This window comes from Falco rusticolus, chromosome 4 (genome assembly GCF_015220075.1).
Source record: "Falco rusticolus isolate bFalRus1 chromosome 4, bFalRus1.pri, whole genome shotgun sequence".
NCBI classification, from domain to species: Eukaryota; Metazoa; Chordata; class Aves; order Falconiformes; family Falconidae; genus Falco; species Falco rusticolus.
This window is the reverse complement of record NC_051190.1, coordinates 50,381,656-50,402,134: the sequence shown is the minus strand read 5'-3', so window position 1 is coordinate 50,402,134 and position 20,479 is coordinate 50,381,656. Positions and strand designations below refer to the sequence as shown.

The 20,479-nt window shown below is 43.7% G+C and overlaps 1 protein-coding gene across 4 annotated transcripts in view; it reads left to right on the top strand.

Annotated features, from left to right (window-relative positions):
- Nucleotides 1–20,479, top strand: part of SMARCD3 (SWI/SNF related, matrix associated, actin dependent regulator of chromatin, subfamily d, member 3) — a 111,232-nt gene that overhangs the window by 374 nt on the left and 90,379 nt on the right. The window contains exons 1-3 of one of the 4 annotated variants that reach the window (XM_037384198.1): nt 17–641; nt 748–1,192; nt 2,503–2,696. The gene's annotated coding sequence lies outside the window, so the exon portion shown is untranslated. Of the gene's footprint in view, nt 1–16; nt 1,199–2,502; nt 2,697–20,479 lie in introns of those variants that run through there. The other 3 variants (XM_037384197.1, XM_037384200.1, XM_037384199.1) reach the window with 3 other exon arrangements.

Sequence of the window (20,479 nt, the reverse complement as noted above, 5' to 3'; positions counted from 1 at the left end):
GCGGGAGCGCTGGCTGCGGGACGCCGCCGCCTGGGCGCTGCCACCTCCCTCCCCCTGCCCCGCCAGCGGCGCCCACTGGCCGGGCACGGGCCCCGGCGCCCGGACCCCGGGCACTGGCGCTGCTCCGGCCCCGGTGCTGCCCGCAGCGCGCGCCTGACCGGGGGCTCGCCGGGTCGGGGCAGCGGACCCCGCGCCGCCGCTGTGCCGCCCGCCGTGCCTTCTGCCCCGCGGGGCCGGGGGCTGAAGCTCTCGGGGGAACCAGCTCGTTCTGCTCTTCCCTTGGGGACTGGCGTCGCGCCGGTGCGGCCGCCCGCCTGGCCCGCCGGTTGTCCCGGGCCGTGCCCCGCATCCTCTGTCCCGCTGCGGCGGCTCTGCTGCCTCGCCGGGTCCCGGTGGCTTAGGGAGGCAGGCGGGGAGGGGCAGCCCGGTGCTCATTTACCGCTCCCAGATGTGGCCTGCAGGCCCCCTCAGGAGGCTTCCCCCGGCAGGGACTGACCTTCCCGGGGGGAATCGGCTAGCCTGCCCTGTCACGGTCGTCTGGAAAGGAGGGTCCTCTTCTCAACACCCTGATCCTGGAGACATGGCGCACCCCAGTGCAACTGTCGCCAGCTCCCCAGGAACAAGCAGCCTTCATGTAGGAGGTAGCACCTTTTGAGAGAGAGCATATGTTTTGTTGCCCCTCAGCTCTCTTTTCAGAGGGAGATGTGTAGTCCCAGATACTCAGGACAAACCGATCTGTATCTGTAGGAGACTAATGCTCTGCGTGGCCGTCCAGAAGATCTTGACTTCCTGCACAGGCAAACCATCTCACTGTGGCGCCACGAGCTTGCTGCTTGGAGACTGCTGCTCCTTCCCTCCTTCCTGTTCCTTGGGCCTGAACTCTCCTCTATCAGCATCTCCTGTGGAGGGACCCTGTGCTGGACTGAGGCAGAAATTCAGCGGCAGACTGAGGAGAAGGCAGGGTCATTCCCCAGTTAGCATGGTCTGGGGGTGCACTTGTTCAGTATCCTTGCCCAGTGTTGTCATCACTGCCCTTGGAGAGATTGGCTTCATACTACTGCCCATCCAGGCGGAGTCCTGCAGCGTCTGAAAATAACTGGTTCCTTGGTGCTGCCTTGGGAGCAATCGACAACCTGCTGTTTACCATTGGGACGCCATGATGACAAACCAGCCCATCTTCCCCTAGGGCAGGGTGAGGGTGAGATCCCCAACGTCAGCCTTTGGCTGCTTCCTTTTCCACAGTGCTGCAGTGATGTTCCTTTCTGTACCTTATGCGTTCTCCTGGTCAAGCCTTTCTCACTTGCATTGCCTTCATTTGCTGTGTTCTGCCTCAGAACTGCTTTCCCGGACTCCATCCTTCCTTGACATCAGCTCTGTTTTAACACAGTTCACCATGATCTTCTTTCTGCTCTTTGTTCTTCCCTTGTTTTTACCCTGCTGGACCTAGAACATTGTTACTGTCCCTGATGGAGTTGTCTGCTCTTGTGCTGACCAGCCCTGCCTAGGCTGGCACTGTGATGCTTGTGTTTCCCTTTCTGGCCTGTTGGTTCTTTGAGCAGTTGCTTCTAACTGCATGACTAAGTATGAGCTTACACTTGTGAATGCTGTGAGTGCTGGTGTTCACATCTGTTCTGCTGCAATGCTTCTTTTCTTCATCAGCTACAGTAGAGAGCTGGCAGAAGAAGCAGTGCTTTGCATACACAGGTGCAGCTGGCTCAGCTCTTTCTGAGGAGTGGCTCCCTTTTCCTTCTTACCCTGGCTCATCTTCTCTGGGACCTATCATGAATATACAGACACTGAAGCTGCCTGACTAAACCCTAAGTCTGTGGGGTCATTAGTTCTCCCAGTCTGCCACACTTTCATCATCCTACCAGGGCAGCTAACAACACCTGCTGAAATGCTAGAGTACTCTGATAGACTTAAAGGATTTGATTTTTTTTTTTTAAGAATGAAAGCAAGCTGGCTTGCTTGAAGTTCCTGAACTGACCTGCTTTCCCAAAAGTAGCCAGAGATAATCTGATGGCAGAAATGCAACTGAGAACATCTATGTAAGAAGATACCCATGCTTCTTGGTTAGGCCAGACAAATTCCAGGGGTCCTTTCCAATCTTAACCATCCTATGGTTCATACTAGAGCATGTTTCAACATCTTGACAGGTTATAGACAAGTGGTGTGCTTCCTTCAAGTTTATTTCCAGTCTTCCCCAAATATATGCTGGCTCCCACCTGTAAGCTGAATAGCCTATGAGGATAGCCTAGTGCCTGGGCAAAAGTACTGTCTTGGCAATATGGGCATGCATTTGTGTGCAGTTGTCTGCAAAGAAGCCCCTAATCACTGTCAGTTGCATCTTTTCTTTCTTGCTTTTTCCCTCTTCTTTTTTTTTTTTTTTCCCTCCAGTTGTATTGCTTATGAAGTGTCACATGGGTTGGTGCTGGTCTAGGAAATTTTATTTATATTGTGTATTACTTCCCTCTCACTCAGTATGTACTTTCTCTTTTTCAGAGCTGGATCCAAATGCATCCTTGGCTTGCTGTCTTAGAGCTGTTCCTGCTTCAGGTCAATGAGAGTATCTGTTGCTAAATCATCATGACATAGTATCTGGTCTCCTGCTCCCCCCTGCTGGATAAGCTTCCTGCTTCCTCTTGGTCTATACACATGTGACTCCAGGTGTTCATCAGCTACCTAGTCCGGTACAGGTAAGTTTTAGCCTTTTGAAAAATGACCTGTTCTAGGTGTAAAGAATGTGTCTCTGCTTTGTCTTGGGAGTGGAACATGTTTGCCTTTGGACATATGGGAAATGTTATTTTGTGAAATAGATCCTGAACTGCCTGCTTGCTGCTATTGACCTAAGCTGGTCCTTTTACTAGCCAACTAATTCTGTGATAGTTTCTGCTAGTGCTGGCAGGGAGAGTGCTGATTAGGCAGAGTGGGCTGGCTCAGAGTGAGTAACGTTGGAGAATGCAGGTGGTAAGACCAGGCCTAACAGGAAAGAATGAAGAGGAGGAGGACTAGCAGGTACTCTTTGTGGTAATTCATTACTCTGTTAGCTACAAATAAATGTGATTAGTTCTTATCAAATAGCTATTGATTTGTAGGGTTACTAGGCTTCTCACAGCAGGTTTAAATTACCATGGTTAGCTCTTCCCAGCTGGTAGACTTCTCCAGTACCTGCTGATGTTGGATATGCATTGGTCATCTCCATGATAAGGTACTCAAATCTGCCACTCAGGTCTTTATTTTCTACCGTCAGTTCCATTCTTCTTGTTGCTTCCACTGGTGAATGTCCACTTGTATCCATCTGTCTTTTTTCCCAGTCAGTACACAGTGTACCTGTAAGGGACTTTGTTTTTCCTACAACTGGATTGGTGCCTTTTCACCTTCTACAGCCTGCACAGGTCGCTTCACTGGTAGCATAAATTGTCTGGTAAAAAAAATGTGTTCTATTTTGCATTGAAAATAAATATCCTAGCTTGTAACTTTTTTTTTATTTTAAGACATGTTAGGCTTGTTACTGTCTTCTGATTTGGCCCTTTAACAACCACATTGCTTAGTCTGCTGCAGCATAGTTACAAACTTTGCCTGATGCCTGCTACCTCTGGCTGTATGAATCTGACTGAGCTAGGGACAGTGTTATGCAGAGGCAGCAGTACTAGTGTACCAGTCATAACTCACATGAACTTAGGAACTGTGTTGGTGCTGACTCAGACCAAAATATCCTGTCTCTGACTAGTAATGGATATGTGGAAACAGAATAGGAAAATGAGGCAAATACGGAGTAATTTTTTTTTTCCACATACCTTTTACATTTTTGCTGCCATCTAATTATGGAGTCAGCGGTTTGGAGTAAACAATGTTAGAAAAATCCCCTGAATTCTCAAGTCCGCTGTTTCGATGTTAGGTTTTTTCCTGATTGTCCCAGTTTTCTGTGATTGACTTTTCTGTGATTGTTTTCTGTCAGTATTCTGTCCTTTTCTGTTCAGCTAAATGTTCTTTCGGATTCTGAGTCCAGGGAGAGCTATAGGACCATTTGCTCTGGCATGTTCCTAAAGGTAGTGGGTACCTGTATCCAGCTTGCAGTTGTTGCTGAGTAGGGGTACATCTTTTAGAAAGATAGTTTGGTAGTTCTCCTCATTCCGGTTCCAAATGATAGAAGACTGAGGTATGGATGAGTGTTACTTGGCAGCAGGAGAGACCAGACAAAAAGGGGGTGACTGCAGATGCTAGGCAAAAGAAATTGGAACTAAAGAAAATGAGAATAACAACCTGCTAAGCAGGAAACACTGTTGTGAGTTTTCTTTTTTTTAATTGTGTTTGCACTTATTGATGGTGTTGGGTTCAAGATGACCACTGAATGTCAGGCAGCAAATGTGGCAAAACATTTCTTTTCTAGTTGACATCTAGGAAAGTTTCTTTCCTTTTCAGTTCTGACACCACACTACATTTCTTTCTGTTCCTGTAACCATCCCATGCCATGTTCTGTATGCTTCCAGACTTGTTAAGAACCCGTTGATGTTAAAGTTAACACAGAACATACCTCCTGATATATAATCCTGCAGAGAGTCTGCAACCCTTACTGGAATCGGAAGAGCTTATGTATCAAAATTCCTTTAGCTTTTTGATGAAAGCTAGAGTGTTAACTGTAACTTTCAGTACTCTTAATCACTTGGAGCTTGCTCCTCTCCCAGTGAGGTATGGCCACAGTGGTTTCCACAGTGCTTGGGCTAACACCTGGAATTTGCTGGTCTCCACTTAAATTGAATCACATACCAGCAACCTAGCTTTTCTGGAATGATACAGTTGGAGGAATGAAATAGTTCTTAATTTAAAATGTAAAGGATTAAGAGTGTTGGTGTTATGCCACGGAATTATCCATGTTTTTTATTTATAGAGTAGTGTCCTAAGTGCACAGAAGCAAGCAAGTAACTATAATTTGCGTGCTGCTTCTTCTAGCTCACAGAGTTACTGCAGTCTTCTCCATGATGCTTTCATAATGTAGACAGTGGCTAGTATGTCTTTATCAGGAAATGTTACTCAGAAGTCACCAAGTGAGTCACATGTGATTTTTGTGAATTGGCAGCCTGAGATGCCCTTGTCAAATGTTTCTGGTATTCACTGAGTGAACACAACGGTAACAGTGCATGGTCATTCTTGTACCTTGATGTATTGGTATCACTGGCACCTCAATAATGGGAACCTTGTCCAGGAGTTTTATGGAAAGCTGTTTTGATCTTCCTTTTTTAAAAAAACCTCTCTCTTCATTTATTCTAGTGGTGGAGAGACATCCTTCCTGTCCTTGCCTTTATGGCCTTGGGTAGTCCAATAGCCTTTACTGTTTTTTACTCTTACCATAATGATGATGTCTGTGTTTGTCTATGGTAGTTGTGCAAAGCTAGGGGTAGAAGCATATCTCTTCAACTATAACTATCACCATGGCTTAAATGAAGCCCTTAGCTAGACTGAAGAATTTGCCTGCTCCAAGAGTGTCGGAGTCTAATCAACGCTGTATGTTTTAATTTTTACCCTGAAATTTGGCACGCTTATTCTCTGCCTGTGAATGAATCTTTTAAAATATTTGTTTATAAAGGCAGTTCAGCTCCTTTCAAAGTCCTGAACTGCAGAGAAGAAAATACCATTTACCAATCATATATTTTTAAACTTAAAGGCACAGCTATTGCACTGAAGTGGGAAATTGTATAAACTTAACTTTTCATAAGCATGTGGCCTTTGATTTGCAAATGTGCTTTTGATGATGTGGAAGAAATTGGATTTAATTTGGTGAAATTGCAAGGCCTAACAAGGCATAACATTCAAAATTTATTGATTAATGATATTTAAAGATTTAAAACAGTCATTTTCCCCTGGCAAAGCATGTACAGTTCATGGCAACTGCAGAATTTACAGTTAAAAGGTGATGTCTAGATGGGAAGCAAGAGCTATGTTTGCCGTTGTTAGGTGAGTGAGGAATGATTTTTGAATGTTACCTGTAGATAATTTTTTTAAGCTTTCTGTTTCCAATGTGGAGAAAAGACATACTGCAAGGTTACTTGAGGTGTTGTATTCTTGTTTTTTCTTCTTTGAGGTCATAGGAATAACCACATAACTGTGCTGGCTGGTATGCTGATCAGACTCTGTGTGGACAGTGGCCAATGCGCGTAGTTGCAGGAGAAAGTACAAAGCTCATTCAGTGTGTCGTTCATAGAATGATAGTCCTGTTCCAGTCTCACCACCCTAACTGTAAAAAATGTCTTCCTGATGTCAAATCTAAACCCATCATCTTTCAGTTTAAAACCATTGCCCCTTGTCCTCTGACTACAGGCCCTGCTCTCCATCTTTCTTATCAGGCCTCTTTAAGTACTGAAAGGCCACAAAAAGGCCTCCCTGGAGCCTTCCCCTCTCCAGGCTGAACAGCCCCAGATCTCTCATCTTTTCTTCATAGATGGAGAGGTGTTCCAGCCCTCTGATATTTTCATGGCCCTCCTCTGGACCTACTCCAACAGGTCCACGTCTGTCTTTTACTGTGGACTGCAGAGCTGGATCCAGGTGGGGTCTCAGCAGAGCAGAGAGGAAAAATCCCTCCCCTCGCCCCGCTGGCCACGCTGCTGGGGATGTAGCCCAGGGCATGGGGGGCTTTCTGGGCTGCGAGCGCACGTGGCCGGGTCACGGCTGATTTTTCATCTGCCAGCACCCCCAGGTCCTCCTCCGCAGGGCCGCTCTCAGTCCATTCACCACCCCCCAGTCTGTACTGGTACTGGTGATTGCCCTGACCCAGGGGCATGACCTTGCACTTGGCCTTGTTGAACTTCATGAAGTTCACAAGCACCCACTCCCCGGCCCGTCAGGGTCCCTCTGGACAGCATCCCTTCCCTCCAGCCTGTCAGCTGCACCACTCGGCTGGATGTCGTCTGCAAACATGCTGAGGGGACACTCAATCCCACTATTTATGTCATTAATAAAGACATTAAAAAGTATTGGTCCCAGTATGGACCCCTGAGGGACACCACTTGATACTGGTCTCGATTTGGACATTGAGCTGACGGCTATTTAAAGACATTTTTCTTAGAGCACAAGAACTATTGCTTACCAGAGTTGAGAAATCAGGTGAGGAAGGTGGGAAACCAGCATGGCTGAGTAAGGACCTCCTAGTAAATCCAAAGCATAGGAGAGAAACTCATAGGCAGTGGAAGCAGGAATGTGTCCTGAGAATAATATGAGGTGCTGCCCACAAGTGTAGGGATGGGATCAGGAAAGCTAAAGTACAGCTGGAATTAAAATTGTCAAGGGATGTGGAGAATAAGAAGAAGGGCTTCTGCAGGTACCCTAGTTAGACAAGGAGGACAAAAGAAATTGTGCCCCCCAATACATGAGACAGGGAATCTGGTCACAGCTGACATGGAGAACGCTGAAGTACTCAACTTTTTTCCCTTCTCAGTTTTCACTGACAGTTGCTCCTCCCAGATCTCTTGAGTTGCTGAATCTCAAGGCAGGGGGCTGGGGGAATGAAGTCCCACCCATCACAGAAGATCAGGTTCTAGACCATCTGAGGAACCTGAACATACACAAGTCCATGGGACCTGGTGGAGTGCATGCCAGGGTCCTGAGGGAACTGACTGATGGTGAATCCTCTCTCTCCCAGTAATCTGTATTCATCAAATTCTGTGATCATAGAAGTCAAAGTCCTGGGGTTAACGCCAGCATGAAGCCAGGTGTTGATCTGCATGATCATGGTTGTTTACAGATTAATGGATCTTTTGGCTGAAAGAGACTTTTGGATCAGCTGACACCTGTATTTTACTGAGCCCTAATGGACTTTTGTCCTTATTGTGAGCCTTATATCTTCCCGAAAGACAAGCTGCAGTTTGGTTAGCTATTATAAATTAAAAATTGAATATACTGCCTGTAGAGCCCGTATCAGTGGAGGATTTAAGAACTTCAGCAAATATCTGTTAAGAAGGCTTTTGGCAGGTCAATACTGACTTGGGGCAAAGAAGGATTTGAAGAGCTTCTAATGGCCATGCTAGCCCCTTTGCTTGGATTCTTTGTCTTGTTTGTGACTGCTAGACTATCCTGAAGGCAAGAGGTGAAGGTTATAAGCATCATCTGGGCTTATGTAGGAGAGGGTGTTGTAATGGTTAGGAGTGTGGTCACCCCCTACCCCCCACCATGCTCCTAACTGACATGCACTGTGTGGTAACGATTTGTGGCATAGTTTGTCTCACATCAGCTTTTGTCCAGTGGCTCTTCTGTTGTTTTTTTTTTTTTTCTGTGTAATTTAAAAGCTTTCTATCACTCGGGATTTTGTGACTGCTGGTACTTACATTGAATGTACTTAAACATCATCATTGTTCTCATCTCTCAACTTCATTTCATTAAATTTGTCCACCTTTTGTGGACAGCATTTTTCAGACTTCTGGATTGTACTTTGCACTACTTTATTCAGTGTCCCAACATGGACTTCTCTAGTTATCAAAGTATATAGAGAAAATCATCTTATTATCCTTGCTTCCTCTTCATAAATGTAAGGGTTCTTTTGGCTCTCTTTGCCACAGTGTGGCACAGGTAATTCAGTCTGTTTTCCCACTGTGGGTCCATACTTCCTTTTCACATTTTCCACTTCTCAAGACATGATCCCCTGCTTTAGCGGGATGTTCTTCATTCTTTGTTCTTAGATCATTCCTTGCCTTTAAACACACACTTTGAATGGATCTATCTTAATAAAATGGCTTGGTCCAGCAGTTCTGTCCTGTACACCAGTTCATTAGAGCTGACTTTAATTTCCATATGCTGAGTGACACTGGTGAATGTTGTATGAATAGTTACTAACCCTCCCTGTAAAGGTACCTTCACTTTTAACTACATTTACCATTTGTTGCAGCAAATTGGGGACATTATTGATATTTCATATCATTATTATTATATATTATATATATATAATATGTATATATATACAATTAAAAAAACAAAATTACTCATTTGTAATCAGAAAAAAATAGTCTAATAATACCCAGTCATCTCTAGAATGGTCTTTTAAATCCCTTGTGATTAATGCTAGGCAATAAGCTGCCCCTCACAGAAGGATGCTGTTAGCTCTCAGTAGAGCCTGGCTTCTGTTCTGTGGGCTTTGTTCTTTACAAACTTTCTCATTGTTCTCTTAACAACTCTGGATATTCTTGTATGAATCTAAGTGTCTCGTCCAAGCGTATCTGTATATGGTTTGTAAGTAATTCTGGTGCCATTTTTGTGCTTGGTAGTCCAGATCTATCTTTGGAAGGATGCAAACCAGTGGGGACTGCCAAGAACACCATCACTAGGTCTCCCTGGGATCCAGTGGTATGCACAGACCAGCTAGGGCCCAAGGCAGCGTGGAACATGTGAGACATCTTCTGTCATAACTGTTCTGTGAACTATCTGGTACTTCTCTCTGTCACCCTCTGAAGTATACGGTGGTATGTGTCTTGTGGCTGTTTGACATGTAAAGATTTTGCTGTGTGGCTTGCAAGGTCAAGAAACCTGGATGCTCCTTACCTCCTTTTGCATCTTCAAAGTCTCTTAGCAAGACCTATGCCAGTTAGTGCCCCAGGCTAACTATTCTGCATGAAAAAGCTTTCACTGATTGTGAGTTTGTCACCCTCTGGTTTTGTTGGTGGTCCCCTAGTTCTTCTGTTACAAGATAAATGTGTCCTAGTTTTGTCTCAGTGCTAGTCTCAGTTCTGCACATTTTCCCCCTCCCCTGCAATATAAACAAGCACACTTTTTCAGTTCCTCTTCATAAGATAATTATTTTGTACCTAGTCTTTCCATATCTGTATCTCTATTAATTCTGCTGTATACTTTTTAGAGATGTGACCAGCACTGGCTGCAGTATGATGAAAGCAAGAGAGAGCTAATGGCTGATACCATGTTCTGTAGTATCTTCTGTCAGGCTCATAAGATTTCTGTCAAGCTCTTCATAACTCCTTCAAATTTTATTTTCTGAGTGAATGCTTCTGTCAAGTGCTGCAGCCATCCTCATCTGTTAGTATGTTTAACAATGTAAACTGCATGTGAAGTTGTAATTAGTGGAATCCTGTCTTTTATTCAAAGGACTGGTGTCTAAGCATGCTGTTGCAGATAAGGCATCAGCATGTCTTCTGTAGAGGCAAACGGTGTCCCACAGGTCGTTATGTTCCTATTCTATTATCTTTTGTGCTCCTATCTTAATAGAATTAGAATTCTCTGATGGGTTGTGTGAGTGGGAGTGGGCCTGTCAGTGTGTTGTACTTAAGTGTTTTGCAGATGCTCTCGGCAAGGTTTCTAAAGATTGTAAAAGCTAACACGGGAAGTATATAGTCAATAAGGAAAATTCCTCATAAGCAGTCAGGAAAAGTAGGGAATCACAGAATGGTTGAGGTTGAAAGGGACCTCTGGAGGTTATCTTGTCCATCTCCCCTGCTCAAGCAGAGCTGGTTGCTCAGGACCATGTACAGACCACCTTGGAATCTCTCCAAGGTAGGAGGCTCCACAACCTGTCCGGGCAACCTATTCTAATCCCCATTGCCCTCACTGTAAAATAGTGTTTGCTGATGTTTAGAGGGGACCTCCAGTGTTTCAGTGTGCACCCATTGCCTCTGGTCTGTCACTGGGCACCCCTGAAAAGAGGCTTCATCCTCTTGCACTTTCCCATCAGGTATTTATAGGTGTTAATTAGATCCCCTCTGAGTCTTCTCTTCTCCTGGATAAACACTCACAGTACTCTTGGCTTTTCCTCATAGGAGGGCTGCTCTGGTCCCTTTGTCATCTTCATATCCTTCATTGGGCTCTCCAGTATGTCTGTGTCTCTCCCGTACTGGACAAGCGCAGCACGGGACACAGCACTCCAGCTGTGGCCTCGCCAGTGCTGAGCAGAGGGGAAGGATCCCCTCTCTCGACCCGTTGGCAACACTGCCCCACACAGCGCAGGGCACCACATGCCCTCTTTGCAGGCAGGGCACACTGCTGGCTGGTGTTCAGCTTGGTGTCCATCAGAACCCTCATAGCCTTTTCTGACCAGCTGCTTTCCAAGCAGGTGGCCCTCAGCATGTGTTGGTGCCTGGGGTTGTTCCTCCCCAGGTGTGGGACTTTGCATTTCCCTTTGTTGAACATCGTGAGGAGATGTAAGAGCATGTGGAAGGTGAGAGAACACCTCCTCTTCATTAAGTTTATGCAGTCAGGGATGTTTTCTGTGCAAAGGGGGATAAGAAGTAAATGGGGGAAGCACTAAAGAAAACCCCACAGAGACACAAACCTGCTAGTCTCAGGGATAATGGAGACCAAGACCAAAAGTATACTTTCACTAACTGACAAGCTATTAAGAAACTACAGACAGAGCTCTGGAAAGGACTGACCTGAACTAGTGGAGTCCCTGGGCCCTGGAGCTGCTGGGGGTGGTGGCTGCAGAAAGACAAATAAATGTTCAGTTTCTGTAATGGAAAGAGTGCCTTTTTGGTTCTTCATGGGTGTTCAGTGGATGACGAATGATATCTAAAGAGGTAAAGAATGAAGCAACAAAATTAGCTGACAATGTGAAGTTATTCAGTGCAGTGGAACCTAAACCTGTCTCTTAAGACTGAGGAAGAGTGTTTCAAAACTGGATGATAATATGGCAGAATAAATTTGAGGTTGATGAATTAATACGCAAAGTGTGTAGAGAAAATAAGCCTGCCAGTGTAGCCGCATTGTTGTCAAAGTTATGTCTTTTGGCTTAAGAAAGAAATCTTAGCATCTTTGTAGATAGCTTTCTGCAAGCATGAGCTTAGCAATAGCGATTAAAATGGAAAATTTGATGTTACATGTTACAGGAAAAGAATTAACAAAACTGAAGTTATTGTTACAGTATTGTATGTATCCACGGTTCACTCATGTGTCCTGAAGAGTGAATGCAGTTCTATATCCCTTAAGATGCCGTGACTAGTAGAACTAGAAGAATTCTAGACTGATAGGGTTAGTGAGAGGTGGAGAGATTTCTGTCAGAGGAGGTATGTGAGATTCTTTAGAAAAATGATAGATGAAGATAACTGCTAGAGATCATCAGTCATCACGGAGGAAAGACAGGCTACTATTTCTGGAACATATGGGCTTAGGATTTGTAGAACATATGGACATGTGATGAAATTATCAGGCAACAGGCTTAAAACGAACACAAAGGGTTGGGATTTTTTTTTTTTTAGCTCATGCCAAATTAGATTGTAGCATTTATTACTAAAAGATGTTTCAGCTGTCTACAGTATAAATGGGTTCAAACACAGGTGTTGGACAATTCCATTGCTGGCTATAAAACATGGTAGTCTTGGATCAGGGTGTTAGTAAACCGTGGCTGCTAGAAACAGGAAGATCATGCAGGGGGAATATGTATGTCTTGTTTTTTGCAATAATAGTGTTGTGGCTGTAATGCTCTACCCATACAGTAAGGAAAGTTTTAATGTGCCAGAGTATGTTTATTAGAATACCTGATATAGTTGTAAAAAAAATTAAATATATATATATTTACAAGATTTTTTTTTAAATTTTATTTCATATAGTCTTTCTTTGAGCATCTGGTACTAACTGTTGGCTAAGTAGACCTTTGGTTGCAGGTCTGATGGTGTCAGAAATATGAATTTTTCCACAGTCTTTGTTAAAAGTCTCAGGATAGTAAATGATAAAGGGGAATGGCTCCTAGGAAGTGCTTGCATGGTACATGGCAGAGGCATGTACGTATGAGAGCCTGAGTGTATAGCATCACATAGCATTGGTTACATCTAATACAACCTGTCTGTTAACTCTCTGTCCTGCAACTGACAGGACAGTAGTCACTGACAGTGCTGTCATAGATTGTTTTTAATTTTTTTTTTTTTGTCTTGCCAGATCTGTGCTCCATCTTAAGTTTCTGGTCCAAATAAACTTTCTTGCACCTTCATTGTAGGCCTCCCACATTCACTTTCTAGTAGTGTATCTTTCTATAAGTCTTTAAATCCTTCCCTGATCCCTTTTCCTTATCTGGTCTTACTGTGCTTTTCCCCCTATCATTGTGTTTTATACTGACTCTATTTTTTTCTAGATTTCCTGTGGCTATTTCTATTCCTCCTATTTCACCCCTTACACCTGTGTTTTGGCTTTGTTCTTTATGGCAGTTTCAGGGTACCAGGATGACCTTTCTGCTGCAGTAGTATAGATAGCTGCTTGGACCAGGTTGTCCCTGACTCGTGCACCCACTTTAGCTCTTGCTTTGTATGGACAGTATATGTGCGTTGTTTCTTCCATGTTTCTGAAGATCTTTTTAGGTTTCTTGCTTCCCAAGAGTATACATCCCATGCAACAAGTGGTCTGCCTCCTCTTTCACGCTCTCTGAATGCACATTTATTTATATATAGCTTTTTGTTCCTAATCCACCAAATGACTTGGATAAGAGTATAAATTACTTGTCCTGTCCCCTTGTGACTTATGCAAGCTTAATTAGTGTTCTTTTCAATTTCATACGTTCTCCTGAATCACAGATATATCACATGATGTTAAGCAGACAACAGGTCCTATCTGCTGATGATTCTTCATTTAGCTGTTACTATATAGTTTGCTTTTTTGACATATATTAAGAATGTGTTGTATTGATTTTTGTGGAGGGTTGAATATTTTATTCAAAATGTTACAGGCCAGGGTACAGCAGATATTTCACCAGTGTATACCTGAGTCAGAATCTATGGTTTCTCTTAATCTGATCAGCATTTAAACTGGAAATCCTGAGACTGTCCTCTGATTTTTCTTGATCTTTTTTTCTCCAAAACCCACTCTTCCTGGAGGGCCAGCACTGAGCAAGCAACATGTGGCAATCTTTTATTTTTTTTCTTATACTGCATTAATCCAAATTTGCTTGTTTCAATTGCCTACAAACAGCTAGTTGCAAGTGAATTTTATTGTGAATTTTCTTCACCTTTCCTACTTCTCATTTGTAAAAAAAATGTTCCCAACAGTTCTGCTTCTTTCTTTAGCTTTGAAAACATGTAAGTTAAGGTTTGACATAAATGGAATTTATCGATAAAGCTGGTTTAAGAAGTTCCCATGCTGCCCTGGCTGCTTATTCTTGCAGTGGTTTGTTTCTCCTCAGCACTGTTTGGTTGTAGGAACTTGAGAGCTGTAAATGAGGTTAGCACTGGTTCTTAACCTGAACAGTATTAATCTGTCACAGTATTCCTCTCACTTCTAACTTGCAAAGAAATTCTTGAAACATGAAAACATGGACTGTGGCCTAGCTGAAGACAATTAGTGTTCTTCAGCTGGTGCTGCACTGGGCATAAACAGTGTTGCTGGAGTTTGCTCAGCAGTTTTTTATCACAGCAATTCCACAAGTAATTGAAGAGTAGCAGTTGACAAATACCAGTCACTTTGCAACTGTGCATCTCAGCACTTGTTAAGTAGTTAGGTTATCCACAATGCTTTTGCAATACCAGTCTGTCATTTCTTGGTTTAAATTCTGGCACCCTGTGCTTCAAGAAGTGCATGAAGATGTGGTTTATTTAACTGTAGGTGTCTACAACTGAATGAGTTGTCATAGGTTCCTTTTACAGTGAGTATAGGGTTTGACACACCACACTGTAATACAAAGACTTGAATAGGTTGTACTGTAATCTCCTGAAACATCCCTGTTTCTCTCCATTGACTGTCAAGAGCGGTCAGCTCGTAAATATTGCACACACCTGCACTGGGTTGGAATGAAGTCTACCGAATGTCTGTTGTTATAAGCCTCATGTCTAGCCTCAGTTAAACAAAGGTACTCACATGGTCAATGGTTTATGGAAGGCTGTATGAACAAATGAGCAATTTTTTATAAATAGTCTTATGATAAATATTCTTATGAAAATATATCATCTTAGTTAGACAAGATATGTTTTCCATAAAACTGCTTTGATTAGCGTTAACTATAAAACATGCTTTAGTAGTACTAATATTTCCTGAGAACTATGGCAGCAATACTGTTAGACTGTCAGACTTACTGGTTTATCCGGTTCGCTATTTTATTATCTGATACGGCATTAACTTTCTTCCATTCTTCTTTAGTGTTTCCAGATTTCTTAAGTCAATGATAATGGTCTAAGGAATGCGCAAGTTATTTCTCATAAAGCCGTTGAATGGCAGTCGGTATTCAGCTAATAATCCTAAATTGTCCAACTTTAGCACTCTTGTGTAGGAATGGTTTTAGTAATAAGCATTTTGTTGTCACCAATATAAACCTCTAGCACCTCCTCTGACTTCTTTCTAAATACTTAACAGAATGCTTATTGTCAACAATGTTGTAAATTCTTTCGCTAGTACATCAAACATTAATTATTTCTAGGAGGACATTTTTGTTACTGAAATACTACTTAAATCTTTTTGTATTGTTTTTGGCTTTGTATCACCATGGATTTTGAGTCAATTATGTTAAGTTCTCTAATTGAATATTGTAGCAGAGACTGCAATGTAAAAGTTGTCTGTATGACTTGTACTGTTTATTTTATTGCCTCTTTTTTTTATTCTATTGTTACTTTCCTGTCTAAAGGAGAATCTTTTTAGTTAGGTTGTTATTGTTTGGGATTTTTTTTTGAGTTCTCAATTAAGTGCTCTTAAATGAAGAACTCCCCCATAGTGCTCCTGTTTTCTTAAATGTAAGTAACTGAAATTCAGAGTTTTTGATACTTATGGTTCAGTATTTTCTGTCTGGAGCAATTTGCTCCTTAAAGTACTGTACAGATGTATTTTGGTGATGATTGTTCATATTTTTAAGATATATGTATGCATGAAAGCCATGCGCTACCTCATGTCAGTGACAGAGTGTATTCACAAGTACTACAGTCTATATTCATACTCATTCTATGGATAAGAAGACTGCTTGTTCCCTTTAGCTAGGCCCTATTTTGGAGGGGGGAAAAAAAAAAAAAAAAAAGGCAGTGCAAACCAGCAGATAGCCCACGGGGCAGGCTCATGCTTCTTCCTGCCACCATGCAGTGCAAGGGTTTGTCCCACTGTTGGGTGCATTCTTTTCTTTAAGGCTCTTCCCTGCCATCATCTCCAAACATCTGCTGCCCCAGAAAAAGTTCCTTCACTTTGAGCTTGACAGGAAGGGCAGGTAAATAATTAGATGCCTGTGCATGGCATAGCTCACATCACACAGACTGTGTGAGCGAAGACACACACAGGGCTGTGGATTCATTTTGGTAAGCACGGTTCCATTGGGCAGGAGCAGACATTTATCACTTCACCTTTACATTTCCTCATTGCAGTGAAGGTAAATAATACTATCTTCACTTTGACAGCAGAGAGATTTGTGTACCCAGAAACAGCGTGATAGTTAATGATTTTATGTTTCATGATTTTTGAAACATTATGCAGAGGCAATGCGTGTTGGGCATTAGCTTTTGTCTTCCTAGTAAATAACTTGCGGGCTTTGGTTTTTTTTCAGATACAAATCAGATGAAGTAAAGATAGTAAAGCCCAACATCTTACTAACAATGTCACATATAAGTGCCACTTAGTGACAGCACCCTTTACAAATTTGCAGTTTGTTGTAGCTTTCACTTATTTTAGCATGCACTTCTGTGCAGGAGGGGGCCTGGAAATCAGGACCATGGGTGGCAATCAGTTAGCTGAGGGGAATGTGCTCGAGCTTGTAGGTCACGAACCCTGGGAGGACAAGGAGTGTGAATAGATAACAATTAACAGGATGAGTCATGCCAAGAGAGGATAGGGGAGTGGGGAAGGGATGGTGCCAAGGAGAGGTAACACCTTGCTGTTAATTGATGACTGTAAACACTTACTTAAAGTGTCCTTTGTTTGTAGTTAACCACCAATCAGGGATTACCTAGTATGTAATGCTTAGCTTAAAGAACTAATCTGTTTAAAGCGGGCAGCTTCTGAAAACATATATAAACTCGTGATTGTGTACAATAAATCGACATTTGCTTGCATCAAGCAGCGTCCCGTCTCTCCATTGCAGCACTTCTGTATTATTTATCTTTCTGTATAAAACCAGTGGCAATGGTAGGATTTCTTAAATACCATAGACTCAGGTGGTACTTCTTCCGGGGCTCAAAGCTGTCTTTGAGGAAAGCTGCTGTTTATGTACAGTCACCAAAGACCTCAAGAGGCCACGTAATGCAGAGGTGGCCAGTATGTATCACTTGGCTACATCACCTGGTCAGCAGTGGGGCTGTGTTGTCATGGAGGTTACAGAGCAATCTAAATCCTTGGATGCAGGAGGAAATATAGGGAAGGAGGTGCCAGATGACAGAATTAATGCAGTGAGGAATAATGGGGAAGAGTATAGATACAGACTGATTTGGACTGTTTATTTAGTTGATTTGTATGTCAGGTTCCTTTTAACACCCCCAGTTTTTTGGTGGAATAATATACAAGGATCATATATTGAGAAACAAGACATAGATGAATTTGTACAGAGAGTAGTTGTAAATGGGCTTTGGGATTGTGGTAGTAAAGGAATAAAAACAGTCCTAGAATGATGCCATTCTAGGGACATTACTGCATATTACTTAATAAAGGTTCCATTTCAAGTATCTGTACTTCAAGAAGGCTGATGGAATATGAAAAAGCATTCAGAAGAGACATATGAAGAGATTAAAGATGTAGTTAATACTGTTTTATAGTGAGCAGCCACAAAGACTCGTTGCATTTCATTCACTCAGGAGAAGTTGACAGAGGGATTTTGTTCTGATCTTGAGGAATCTAAATGGGGAATATAGTTTGCAAGGCCATTTTATGGGAAGACATGGATTTCTAGTCTGATATGCATAACACAGATTAGTATTGCTGCTTGCTCTGTGTGAATTTAGGAATTATTGCTGCTACTGCCATTAAAGTATGTGGCCACACACAGCCTGGGAAGTCTTGCTAAGGTAGAAAAGGCATGTCTGGGAGCTATAAGTAGTGAAATTCAAACATTAAGTAAGGCAAAGTTCTACAAGGAGGACAGGTAAACAGTGGAAGAACAGGTGTCAGGACACAGTAGATCCTAGATCATTGGGATTCTTTAAATAAGGATTGTGTGACTTTTCAGCATCTTGATGGCTTTTAAGTTCAAGTAAATTCTGTGAGCAGTCTTTTGAGTGAGGGAGAATTGTTGGTTGGGGCTGTGTGGGAGCAGCTGTCCTGGATTGTATCATGGGTATAGCACAGTATTGTGATAGTGGCTGAGAGTAACTTTGAGGAGTATGAAAACAGGGGAGGAATATGATGGTTCTTGGCCCTGAATACTCTCCCAGGGTGAGCCAGAGGTATGGCATAGAAATGGTGCCATTGTGTATATAAGATAAGGTCCAATTGTAATAGGCCCTCTAGCTTTAGAGTCTATGCAAGCATTTCCTTCAGATAATTAATATATTTGAGAGTTTCTGAAGTACAACATTTAGATGTATGCTTGGAATAATTTACTGAACTTCTTGTTTCCTAGGCTGTGTGTGTTTGTGTGCAGGCACTTAAATTGAGTCCCTTTTGATCTGTTTTATCCTTCCAATGGGTGTTCTTGATTTCATTGCTCTGCAACACATAACTGCCCTTCTTTCTCTGTTCCCTCACTTACTTGCAAGCCATTATCACCTCCCCTGATGTACTGGGTTCTTACCCTTCCTCACCAGATTGGGAAGCCTGTGGCCAAAAATGCTCCTGCACCATGTTGTTAAATGAATCCTGTCCCATGCTAGCAGCTCTCGTTCCTCGAAGAGGGAGCCATGGTCACACAAGCCAAAGCTCTGTCTGTAACAGTCACACAGCTAGCTGTTAACTTGCAGGATAAATCTGCTCCTACCTAAGCCTTTGCCTGCACCCGTAAGGTCAGGAAGATTGCCTGGGGTGCCGTGTCCTTTGCCGTTCCTTCCTGCAGGTCTGTCGTCCCTCCTGGTTTGCTCCAGGACTTCCTAGGTAGTGGTGGTGGTCACCATGTGGATGAGCAGCAGGGGGCGATGGTTTAAGGCCTGGACAAGTCTCAGCAGTCTCCCTGCGACAACCTGGACCAAGGTCCCTAGTAAGCAGCAGATCTCCCATGACAGCACCTGGCTGGCAGACAGTTGCCTCCACCCCCTGCAGAAGAGCCACTTGCCGTGTTCTCCGGGTGTTAATGCAGGGTTTAGCCCAGACAGGGGCTAAGCTTAAGGGATGGGGGGCGATGGCGACAAGTGTCTGCCCCACGCAGCAGGTGTGTCCTCTCTGTGGCTGCCCCACCCTGGCATGATAGGCATGAGGCTCTGCAAGCAGGACTACACTGTGTCAAAGATGATGGTTCCTCTAGGCTGGAGGTGTCACCAAGGTTAAGTCAGTCTATGCCCTCCATCCAAACTGCTTCCGTAAAGAAAAAAAGATGGGTCACTGTCAGAGGAGACTCCCCTGCAGGGGACAGGAGGCCCAATACGCAAACTGAAGCCACTAGAGCAGGCTGCTGCTTCCGTGGGGCCTGGGCTAGTGGTGTGAGTGGAAAGCTGCCTACCCTGCTGCAGCCTTCAGGTTATTATCTGTTACTGATTTTTCAGGTAGGCAGCAATGAAGTTGCAACAGGAAGTCCAGGGGCAATCAAGGGAGACTCCAGGGCCTTGGGATGACTGGTTAAGGGATCAGGAGCACAAGCAATGTTCTTCTCTGTCCTTCCAGTTGCAGGGAGTGATGAGGAAAGAAACAAGAAGAGGCAGCAGATCAATACCTGGCTCCGAGCCTGGTGTCACCAGCAGAATTTTGGGTTTTTTGATCATGGGTCAGTCTACATGACACCAGGCCTGCTGGCGACAGATGGGATACGCCTGTCCCAAAGGGGGAAAAGGATCTTTGTGCAGGAGTTAGCAGGGATCGTTGAAAGAGGCCTAAACTAGATTTAAAGGGAGAAAGGGATAAACCCAGGCTTGGTAGAGATAAGCCTCAGGGCAGTCAGCATTTGAGGGTGTGCTAGTGAGGTCCCTAGTGAGGTCTGCCGTCTTGGTGGAGGCAGGACATGGAGATCCTTGCAGCAGCAAAGGCACAAGGGTTATTGATGTTAGAAACCACAGAAGCTCCTGAGAACAGTCACACAGGAATTGGGGCTTCTCCCCCCAAAAAGGTGGCGGGATCAATAGTCCAACTGAAGTGTATCTACACCAATGCCCACAGCATGGGCCACAAACAGGAGGAGTTGGAAGCCACTGTGCAGCTGGAAAACTATGATATGGTTGCAATCACAGAAGCATGGTGGGTTGGAGAATCTCTTGAGCATAGTGATTGTGAAATTATGGTTTTCAGTTTTTGGAGAAATAAGGAGGGAAGCCAGCAGAACTGCTGCCTTGGACTCCCTGAAGGCAGACTTTGGCCTATTTAGGAGACAAGTTGACAGAGTCCCTTGGGAGGCAGTCCTGAAGGGCCAAGGGGTCCAGGAAGGCTGAACATCCTTCAAGAAGAATATCTTCAAGGCACAGGATCAGGCCATCCCCATGTGCTGAAAGACGAGCTGGTGGGCAAGAAGACCAACCTGGTTGAACAGAGAACT